This window comes from Atractosteus spatula, chromosome 25, assembly GCF_055471065.1.
Source record: "Atractosteus spatula isolate fAtrSpa1 chromosome 25, fAtrSpa1.hap1, whole genome shotgun sequence".
Classification (NCBI taxonomy): domain Eukaryota; kingdom Metazoa; phylum Chordata; class Actinopteri; order Semionotiformes; family Lepisosteidae; genus Atractosteus; species Atractosteus spatula.
Window position 1 is genome coordinate 5,064,359 of NC_142730.1, and position 10,475 is coordinate 5,074,833.

Below are 10,475 nucleotides of genomic sequence, written 5' to 3' on the forward strand. Positions count from 1 at the left end.
ACAGAGTGATTCCAGACTGTCAGTGTTACAGCGTGTGACTGTCAGTGTTACAGCGTGTGACTGTCAGTGTTACAGAGTGATTCCAGACTGTCACTGTTACAGCGTGTGACTGTCAGTGTTACAGTGTGATTCCAGACTGTCACTGTTACAGCGTGTGACTGTCACTGTTACAGTGTGATTCCAGACTGTCGGTGTTACAGCGTGTGACTGTCAGTGTTACAGTGTGATTCCAGACTGTCAGTGTTACAGCGTGTGACTGTCAGTGTTACAGAGTGATTCCAGACTGTCACTGTTACAGCGTGTGACTGTCAGTGTTACAGAGTGATTCCAGACTGTCAGTGTTACAGCGTGTGACTGTCAGTGTTACAGCGTGTGACTGTCACTGTTACAGTGTGATTCCAGACTGTCAGTGTTACAGCGTGTGACTGTCAGTGTTACAGTGTGATTCCAGACTGTCAGTGTTACAGTGTGATTCCAGACTGTCACTGTTACAGCGTGTGACTGTCACTGTTACAGTGTGATTCCAGACTGTCACTGTTACAGCGTGTGACTGTCACTGTTACAGTGTGATTCCAGACTGTCACTGTTACAGTGTGATTCCAGACTGTCACTGTTACAGCGTGTGACTGTCACTGTTACAGTGTGATTCCAGACTGTCACTGTTACAGTGTGATTCCAGATTGTCAGTGTTACAGCGTGTGACTGTCACTGTTACAGTGTGATTCCAGACTGTCAGTGTTACAGCGTGTGACTGTCACTGTTACAGTGTGATTCCAGACTGTCAGTGTTACAGCGTGTGACTGTCAGTGTTACAGTGTGATTCCAGACTGTCACTGTTACAGCGTGTGACTGTCACTGTTACAGTGTGATTCCAGACTGTCAGTGTTACAGTGTGATTCCAGACTGTCACTGTTACAGCGTGTGACTGTCACTGTTACAGTGTGATTCCAGACTGTCAGTGTTACAGTGTGATTCCAGACTGTCACTGTTACAGCGTGTGACTGTCACTGTTACAGTGTGATTCCAGACTGTCAGTGTTACAGTGTGATTCCAGACTGTCAGTGTTACAGTGTGTGACTGTCACTGTTACAGTGTGATTCCAGACTGTCAGTGTTACAGTGTGATTCCAGACTGTCAGTGTTACAGTGTGCCTGAGGTCACACAGCAGGCTGAGGGAGGGCAGAGGGATGGGAGGGAGAGATTAACAGTGACAACAGAAAGAGAGAGAGATGATCACAGCAACAACACAGAGGAGGCAGGCGCAGCGTGAGTGGGGCTTGTTGAGCACTGTTTACACAGAGAGTCTGTGTTAGTGTCTGCGTCTCCGAGCCAGCAGACGCACTTCCCGAGCCCTGGCAGATGAGCCATTCTCACAGTCGCTTCGCCCCGTCACCTGATCGCTGTGCGTGGGTTGGCATCACCCGGCCTCACAACAAGGGGGCAGAAGGGGCTGCCCGGGGGGAGCCCAGCGCCCAGAAAATGGTCAGCTCAACATCTCCCTTCAGGGACAAAACCTGTACTTGATAGTGGGGTCTGCACCCCAGTGAGGAGGAAAGAGGTGATATTTAATACTGGGCTCACACCATGGTTAAGGAAATAGGGTCTGTGTCTAATACTGACAGATGTACTCTGGTTCATAACTCTCCGATGCCTGGTATGTGTATAGGTGTGTTCTGTGCTGTGTGTGCTGTGCTGTGCTGTCGATGTTGTATTCAGTGTTCAATGGTGTGTGCACTGCACTGTATATGTTCTGCGCATGTGTGCTGTGCTGTGTTCTGTACTGTGTGTGTGCTGTGTGTTTGTGCTGTGCTGTGTTCTTTGCTGTGTGTGTGCTGTTTGTGCTGTGCTGTGCTGTGCTGTGCTGTGCTGTGCTGTGCTGTATGTGTGCTATGTGTTTGTGTTGTGCTGTGTTCTGTACTGTGTGTGTGCTGTTCTGTGTTCTTTGCTGTGTGCTGTGTGCTGTGTGTGTTCTGTGCTGTGTGTGTGCTGTGCATGTTCTGTGCTGTGCATGTTCTGTGCTGTATGTGTGCTATGTGTTTGTGTTGTGCTGTGTTCTGTACTGTGTGTGTGCTGTTCTGTGTTCTTTGCTGTCTGTGTGCTGTGTGCTGTGTGCTGTGTGCTGTGTGCTGTGTGCTGTGTGCTGTGCGTGTGTGTGTGCTGTGTTCTGTGCTGTATGTGTGCTATGTGTTTGTGTTGTGCTGTGTGCTGTTCTGTGTTCTGTGTTCTGTGTTCTTTGCTGTCTGTGTGCTGTGTGCTGTGTGCTGTGTGCTGTGTGCTGTGTGCTGTGCTGTGCATGTTCTGTGCTGTATGTGTGCTGTGCATGTTCTGTGCTGTATGTGTGCTATGTGTTTGTGTTGTGCTGTGTGCTGTTCTGTGTTCTTTGCTGTTCTGTGTTCTTTGCTGTCTGTGCGCTGTGCGCTGTGCGCTGTGTGTACTGATTCCACACTGATGGCCAGTGCAAGTGTGTTTTACATCATACATCAGAATGGGGCCCAGGGAAGGTTCTCCCCAGTGAGCAGGCAGCTGTGCTCTTCACAGTTGGAGTAAGAACAAGCCAGAGCCTTCACGACAACACCAGGTGCCTGATGTCTGGGGCCTGACGGACCGATAAGAGTAAGACCACTCCCCCTGGGTCCAGCCTGGGCACTGGTCCGTATCGGCACAGCTGCACTGGAACAACACCAAAACACAATTTATCCTGTTTTTCTAGAACAATTCCCCGCCCCCAGCCTGCCCCTTCCCTAAGACAGGAATACAGTTCCTGCTGGAGTGACGCAGCACTCTTTCACCCTCTCCTCCAGCACCGGAGAGAGGCCAGGAAGAACAGAGAGGGACCAGGAGGAGGACAGAGGGAGGATTCAGGAAGAAGAGATGGGAAAGAGGGAGGATTTGGGAAGGAGAGATGGGAAACAGGGAGGATTTGGGAAGGAGAGATGAGGAACAGAGGGAGGATTTGGGAAGGAGAGATGGGAAACTGGGAGGATTTGGGAAGGAGAGATGAGGAACAGAGGGAGGATTTGGGAAGGAGAGATGGGAAACTGGGAGGATTTGGGAAGGAGAGATGGGAAACAGAGGGAGGATCTGGGAAGGAGAGATGGGAAACTGGGAGGATCTGGGAAGGAGAGATGGCTAAGAAACGACTGTAATTCCAAATCGCCCGCTACATATGTACCGCAGTGGCCGCCCTGCGGAAAGGAGGGTGTGCGGACGACAGGGACTCGGGAATCCGGGACTCCTGATTCATGGAAACAGGAAGAACTAGGAGTCATTTTTCTCTTTGATTCTTGTTTGTGTCGTTGTGTTCTCTTTATTTCTGGAAAATGTTGAGTTGCACAAAGGAAACACTGTGAATCACTGCAGGTCAAGACTGGAAAACATTACACTCCAGTACATTAACACTGCACTGAGAGAGAGGGGTTCATACAGACACACTGACTGACTGGACACTCCAGTACATTAACACTGCACTGAGAGAGAGGGGTTAATACAGACACACTGACTGGACACTCCAGTACATTAACACTGCACTGAGAGAGAGGGGTTCATACAGACACACTGACTGGACACTCCAGTACATTAACACTGCACTGAGAGAGAGGGGTTAATACAGACACACTGACTGGACACTCCAGTACATTAACACTGCACTGAGAGAGAGGGGTTCATACAGACACACTGACTGACTGGACACTCCAGTACATGAACACTGCACTGAGAGAGAGGGGTTCATACAGACACACTGACTGGACACTCCAGTACATTAACACTGCACTGAGAGAGAGGGGTTAATACAGACACACTGACTGGACACTCCAGTACATTAACACTGCACTGAGAGAGAGAGGGGTTACTACAGACACACTGACTGGACACTCCAGTACATTAACACTGCACTGAGAGAGAGGGGTTCATACAGACACACTGACTGACTGGACACTCCAGTACATTAACACTGCACTGAGAGAGAGGGGTTAATACAGACACACTGACCGGACACTCCAGTACATTAACACTGCACTGAGAGAGAGGGGTTAATACAGACACACTGACTGGACACTCCAGTACATTAACACTGCACTGAGAGAGAGGGGTTCATACAGACACACTGACTGACTGGACACTCCAGTACATTAACACTGCACTGAGAGAGAGGGGTTAATACAGACACACTGACTGGACACTCCAGTACATTAACACTGCACTGAGAGAGAGGGGTTCATACAGACACACTGACTGGACACTCCAGTACATTAACACTGCACTGAGAGAGAGGGGTTACTACAGACACACTGACTGGACACTCCAGTACATTAACACTGCACTGAGAGAGAGGGGTTACTACAGACACACTGACTGACTGGACACTCCAGTACATGAACACTGCACTGAGAGAGAGGGGTTCATACAGACACACTGACTGGACACTCCAGTACATTAACACTGCACTGAGAGAGAGGGGTTCATACAGACACACTGACTGGACACTCCAGTACATTAACACTGCACTGAGAGAGAGGGGTTAATACAGACACACTGACTGGACACTCCAGTACATTAACACTGCACTGAGAGAGAGGGGTTCATACAGACACACTGACTGACTGGACACTCCAGTACATGAACACTGCACTGAGAGAGAGGGGTTCATACAGACACACTGACTGGACACTCCAGTACATTAACACTGCACTGAGAGAGAGGGGTCATACAGACACACTGACTGACTGGACACTCCAGTACATTAACACTGCACTGAGAGAGAGGGGTTAATACAGACACACTGACCGGACACTCCAGTACATTAACACTGCACTGAGAGAGAGGGGTTAATACAGACACACTGACTGGACACTCCAGTACATTAACACTGCACTGAGAGAGAGGGGTTCATACAGACACACTGACTGACTGGACACTCCAGTACATTAACACTGCACTGAGAGAGAGGGGTTAATACAGACACACTGACTGGACACTCCAGTACATTAACACTGCACTGAGAGAGAGGGGTTCATACAGACACACTGACTGGACACTCCAGTACATTAACACTGCACTGAGAGAGAGGGGTTACTACAGACACACTGACTGGACACTCCAGTACATTAACACTGCACTGAGAGAGAGGGGTTACTACAGACACACTGACTGGACACTCCAGTACATTAACACTGCACTGAGAGAGAGGGGTTAATACAGACACACTGACTGGACACTCCAGTACATTAACACTGCACTGAGAGAGAGGGGTTCATACAGACACACTGACTGGACACTCCAGTACATTAACACTGCACTGAGAGAGAGGGGTTAATACAGACACACTGACTGGACACTCCAGTACATTAACACTGCACTGAGAGAGAGGGGTTAATACAGACACACTGACTGACTGGACACTCCAGTACATTAACACTGCACTGAGAGAGAGGGGTTAATACAGACACACTGACTGGACACTCCAGTACATTAACACTGCACTGAGAGAGAGGGGTTAATACAGACACACTGACTGGACACTCCAGTACATTAACACTGCACTGAGAGAGAGAGGGGTTCATACAGACACACTGACTGGACACTCCAGTACATTAACACTGCACTGAGAGAGAGGGGTTAATACAGACACACTGACTGGACACTCCAGTACATTAACACTGCACTGAGAGAGAGGGGTTAATACAGACACACTGACTGACTGGACACTCCAGTACATTAACACTGCACTGAGAGAGAGGGGTTAATACAGACACACTGACTGGACACTCCAGTACATTAACACTGCACTGAGAGAGAGGGGTTAATACAGACACACTGACTGACTGGACACTCCAGTACATTAACACTGCACTGAGAGAGAGGGGTTCATACAGACACACTGACTGACTGGACACTCCAGTACATTAACACTGCACTGAGAGAGAGGGGTTCATACAGACACACTGACTGGACACTCCAGTAAATTAACACTGCACTGAGAGAGAGAGGGGTTAATACAGACACACTGACTGACTGGACACTCCAGTACATTAACACTGCACTGAGAGAGAGGGGTTAATACAGACACACTGACTGGACACTCCAGTACATTAACACTGCACTGAGAGAGAGGGGTTCATACAGACACACTGACTGACTGGACACTCCAGTACATTAACACTGCACTGAGAGAGAGGGGTTAATACAGACACACTGACTGGACACTCCAGTACATTAACACTGCACTGAGAGAGAGGGGTTAATACAGACACACTGACTGGACGCTCCAGTACATTAACACTGCACTGAGAGAGAGGGGTTAATACAGACACACTGACTGGACACTCCAGTACATTAACACTGCACTGAGAGAGAGGGGTTAATACAGACAAACTGACTGACTGGACACTCCAGTACATTAACACTGCACTGAGAGAGAGGGGTTCATACAGACACACTGACTGGACACTCCAGTACATTAACACTGCACTGAGAGAGAGGGGTTCATACAGACACACTGACTGGACGCTCCAGTACATGAACACTGCAGTGCGTTAGAAGGGTACATACGGACTGGTTGGTGGAGGGTGTGTGTTCTCCAGGAGTGTGTGTTGGCCCTTGCCCAGCCGCAGCACACAAAGCCATCCTTCAGGCAGAGTCGCGGGGAGTTCATCGGAAGTTATTTTTAGCCCCAGGGCGGAGGGGTGAGCTGTCAGGGGACTAGGTTGTTGTTGCAGGGAAGTGGCTGAGGATGTCACAGAGCCCCGGTCTCTCCTTCCACAAGTGCTCCTCCTGCCATCGGGACTGTGGTAACTAGACGGCCAGCAGCAGGCGCTCTCGGCTCGCTCCCCCAGTGCACTCTGGGATCGCTCTGTGTGTGCGGGGCCTCCTGCCTCTGCTCCCAGTGCCCCACTCTCACTCACTCCAGCAGGGGGAGCTACTTCTGGGTGTTAACAGAGGGGGGAATGTCTATCTGACTGTCTGTCTGTCCAGGGTGGGTCTCAATCTGTCTGTCTGTCTGTCTGTCTGTCCAGGGTGGGTCCCAATCTGTCTGTCTCCTCTTTACCTGCCTGTCTCTCAGCCTGTCTGTCTCCCTCAGTGCCTGTCTATCTGATTGCATGTGTGTCTGTCTGTCCGCAATGCCAGCTTGTCTGTCTACTGATACACGTCTGTCTGTCTGTCTGTCCATTTGTCTGTCTCCACGGCTGCCTGTCTGTCTCCCTGCCTGCCTGCTTCCCCGCCCACCTGTCTGTCTCCAAGTCTGATTGTCTGTCTGTCCATCAATCCATCCTTTCAGGCTGCGTCTCCAGGCAGCAGGAATTCTCCTGGGGAATCCTGAGTTTGGAGACAGGATGTTCAATGTATGCTGACCTACTCGCTTCAAGGACACTGGAAGAGGCTTGTGCTGGTAAACAGGCTGTGGTGTCCTACTACTGTCTTATCTGAGTCTTATTTGTGTGTGTCAGTGTGTGTGTATCTGCGATCAACAGGGTCAATGGTCACTGCTCAGCAGAACAGTCCTGATTCAATAGGGGCTACAGTCCCAGTAAGATAAGATAAGATCACTTTATTGGCCATATATAATTTCTTGTATTAGGAATTTGTCTTTTCGCAGACCCCAACCTGCTCTCCATGAGACACAGACAGGGAGAGAAGCTTGGGGTCAGTACAGTAGAACAGTCTGTTACAATAGGAGCTACAGTCCCAGTGCAGTAGAACAGTCCTGTTACAATAGGAGCTACAATCCCAGTCCAGTAGAACAGTCCTGTTACAATAGGAGCTACAGTCCCAGTCCAGTAGAACAGTCCTGTTACAATAGGAGCTACAGTCCCAGTGCAGTAGAACAGTCCTGTTACAATAAGAGCTACAGTCCTAGTGCATAAGAACAGTCATGTTACAGTAGGAGCTACAGTCCTTATAAAAACTGTAATGTCCACTCAGTGCAGAGAAAGGTGTCGTCTCAGGAGCAGAGTGAATAGTTAAGCTGTCTGCTGGCTGGCCTCTATCTCAGCTATGTGAGCTATGTGGAAAGGAATATCTGACCTGGATTCACATCCTTCCTGGAGCTCGCAGGAAAAAGCACATACACTCTCCCTGAGTATCAGGTACACCGTGAATCACACACATACACCTCAACTGTGATATCTGTGCTATAGGGGTTCACCCTGGACTGGGAGCCCAGCTGTGATCTTTGCAGTGTAGGGGCTGGTTCTGGAGTGTGCCCCTGGCTGTGATCTCTGGGGTGTAGGAGCTGGTTCTGGGCTCTGAAGTATAAGGTTTGTTTGGAGCTCTGGGATGTAGGAGCTGGTTCTGGACTCTGGGGTGTAGGAGCTGGTTCTGGGCTCTGGGGTATAGGAGCTGGTTTGGGGCTCTGGGGTGTAGGAGCTAGTTCTGGGCTCTGGGGTGTAGGAGCTGGTTTGGGGCTCTGGGGTGTAGGAGCTGGTTTGGGGCTCTGGGGTGCAGGAGCTGGTTCTGGGCTCTGGGGTGCAGGAGCTGGTTTGGGGCTCTGGGATGTAGGAGCTGGTTTAGGGCTCTGGGGTGTAGGAGCTGGTTTGGGGCTCTGGGGTGCAGGAGCTGGTTCTGGACTCTGGGGTGCAGGAGCTGGTTCTGGGCTCTGGGGTGCAGGAGCTGGTTTGGGGCTCTGGGATGTAGGAGCTGGTTTAGGGCTCTGGGGTGTAGGAGCTGGTTTGGGGCTCTGGGGTGCAGGAGCTGGTTCTGGACTCTGGGGTGCAGGAGCTGGTTTGGGGCTCTGGGATGTAGGAGCTGGTTCTGGGCTCTGGGGTGTAGGAGCTGGTTTGGGGCTCTGGGGTGCAGGAGCTGGTTCTGGGCTCTGGGGTGCAGGAGCTGGTTTGGGGCTCTGGGGTGTAGGAGCTGGTTCTGGACTCTGGGGTGTAGGAGCTAGTTCTGGGCTCTGGGGTGTAGGAGCTGGTTCTGGGCTCTGGGGTGTAGGAGCTAGTTCTGGGCTCTGGGATGTAGGAGCTGGTTCTGGACTCTGGGGTGTAGGAGCTAGTTCTGGGCTCTGGGGTGTAGGGCTCCCTCACTCCCTGCATGAAGATTTACAGCACTCGGTCTGCCTGGCCCTCTGCCTCACTGACAGCAACTGCTGGCAGCCTCAGCCATCTAAGAAATTAGTAACAGTCGTGTCCTAATTGTCTGTGCCAATTTCTGCCTTTCTGACTGTATGCTTCTCTGCCTGCCTCACTCCTGCTCCTTCAGCGACTTGTCTGAGCCGCTCTGCCTGTCTGTCTCTCTGTGTTTGAAAGAGCCTCTGTCTGCCTGCCAGTGTCTGACAGCATGTCTGTCTCTCTGTGTAATAGGCTTTGCCTGTCTGTTTATCTGTGTTTCCTGAGCTGTCTCTCTATCTGCGTGCGCCTCTTATCCTCTTCCTCCTCTCTTGGCCCCAGTGAAGGGCTCCTTATCCCTGTGTTTCCTCAGCTGTGCTGCTGGTTCGGCTCCTGGCTGCTCTGTGGCTGTCAGGCCTGCTAGAGCAGCACTAGCAGTGCTGTTTGTGCGTCAGCATGCGAGAGAGACAGACTGGGGCTGTCAGGGGCAGAAAGACCTGTCTGTTCCTCACTGCCCTCACTGTGTCCCACCCCCCTCTCCTCCCTCACTGCCCTCAGCTCTCTCACTGCCCTCACTGTGACTCACTGCCCTCAGCTCTCTCACTGCCCTCACTGTGCCTCACTGCGCCTCACTGCGCCTCACTGCCCTCAGCTCCCTCACTGTCCCTCACTGTCCCTCACTGTGCCTCACTGCCCTCACTGTGTCCCACCTCCCTCTCCTCCCTCACTGCCCTCAGCTCTCTCACTGCCCTCACTGTGCCTCACTGCCCTCACTGTGCCCCAATGCCCTTGTTTTGCCTGTCTGTGCCTCACTGTGCCTCACTGCTCTCACTGTGCCCCAATGCCCTTGTTTTGCCTGTCTGTGCCTCACTGTGCCTCACTGCCCCCAGCTCTCTCACTGCCCTCACTGCCCTCACCTCTCTCACTGCCCTCACTGCCCTCACTGCGCCTCACTGCGCCTCACTGCGCCTCACTGCCCTCAGCTCCCTCACTGTCCCTCACTGTGCCTCACTGCCCTCACTGTGCCCCAATGCCCTTGTTTTGCCTCACTGTCCCTCACTGTGCCTCACTATGCTGTGACTAACCCTGATGAGACATATTACCAGGTTGCAGATATGGGAGTTCAGTTGCCTGTAGGTCTTGTCAGTGATCATTAGGCTGCTGCTGGGCTAATTAGTCTGTGCAGAGGTCACTGACCGGGCCACCTCTGGACCTGGGCCCAGCGCAGCTCTGGAACAAGACCAGAGCCACCTTCCTGAGGAGCACAGGAATCCAGGGGAATCATGGGGCAGCGAGGGAAGACAGAGAGGAAAGAGACAAAAAGATCAAAGGAATGAGGAAAAGCAAAGGACTGCAAGAGAGAGGAAGGAGAAGGACACAAGCTGGCCTTGTTTATCGCTGGCCTGCCCCGGCTGCCGCTCTTATATAATCCCG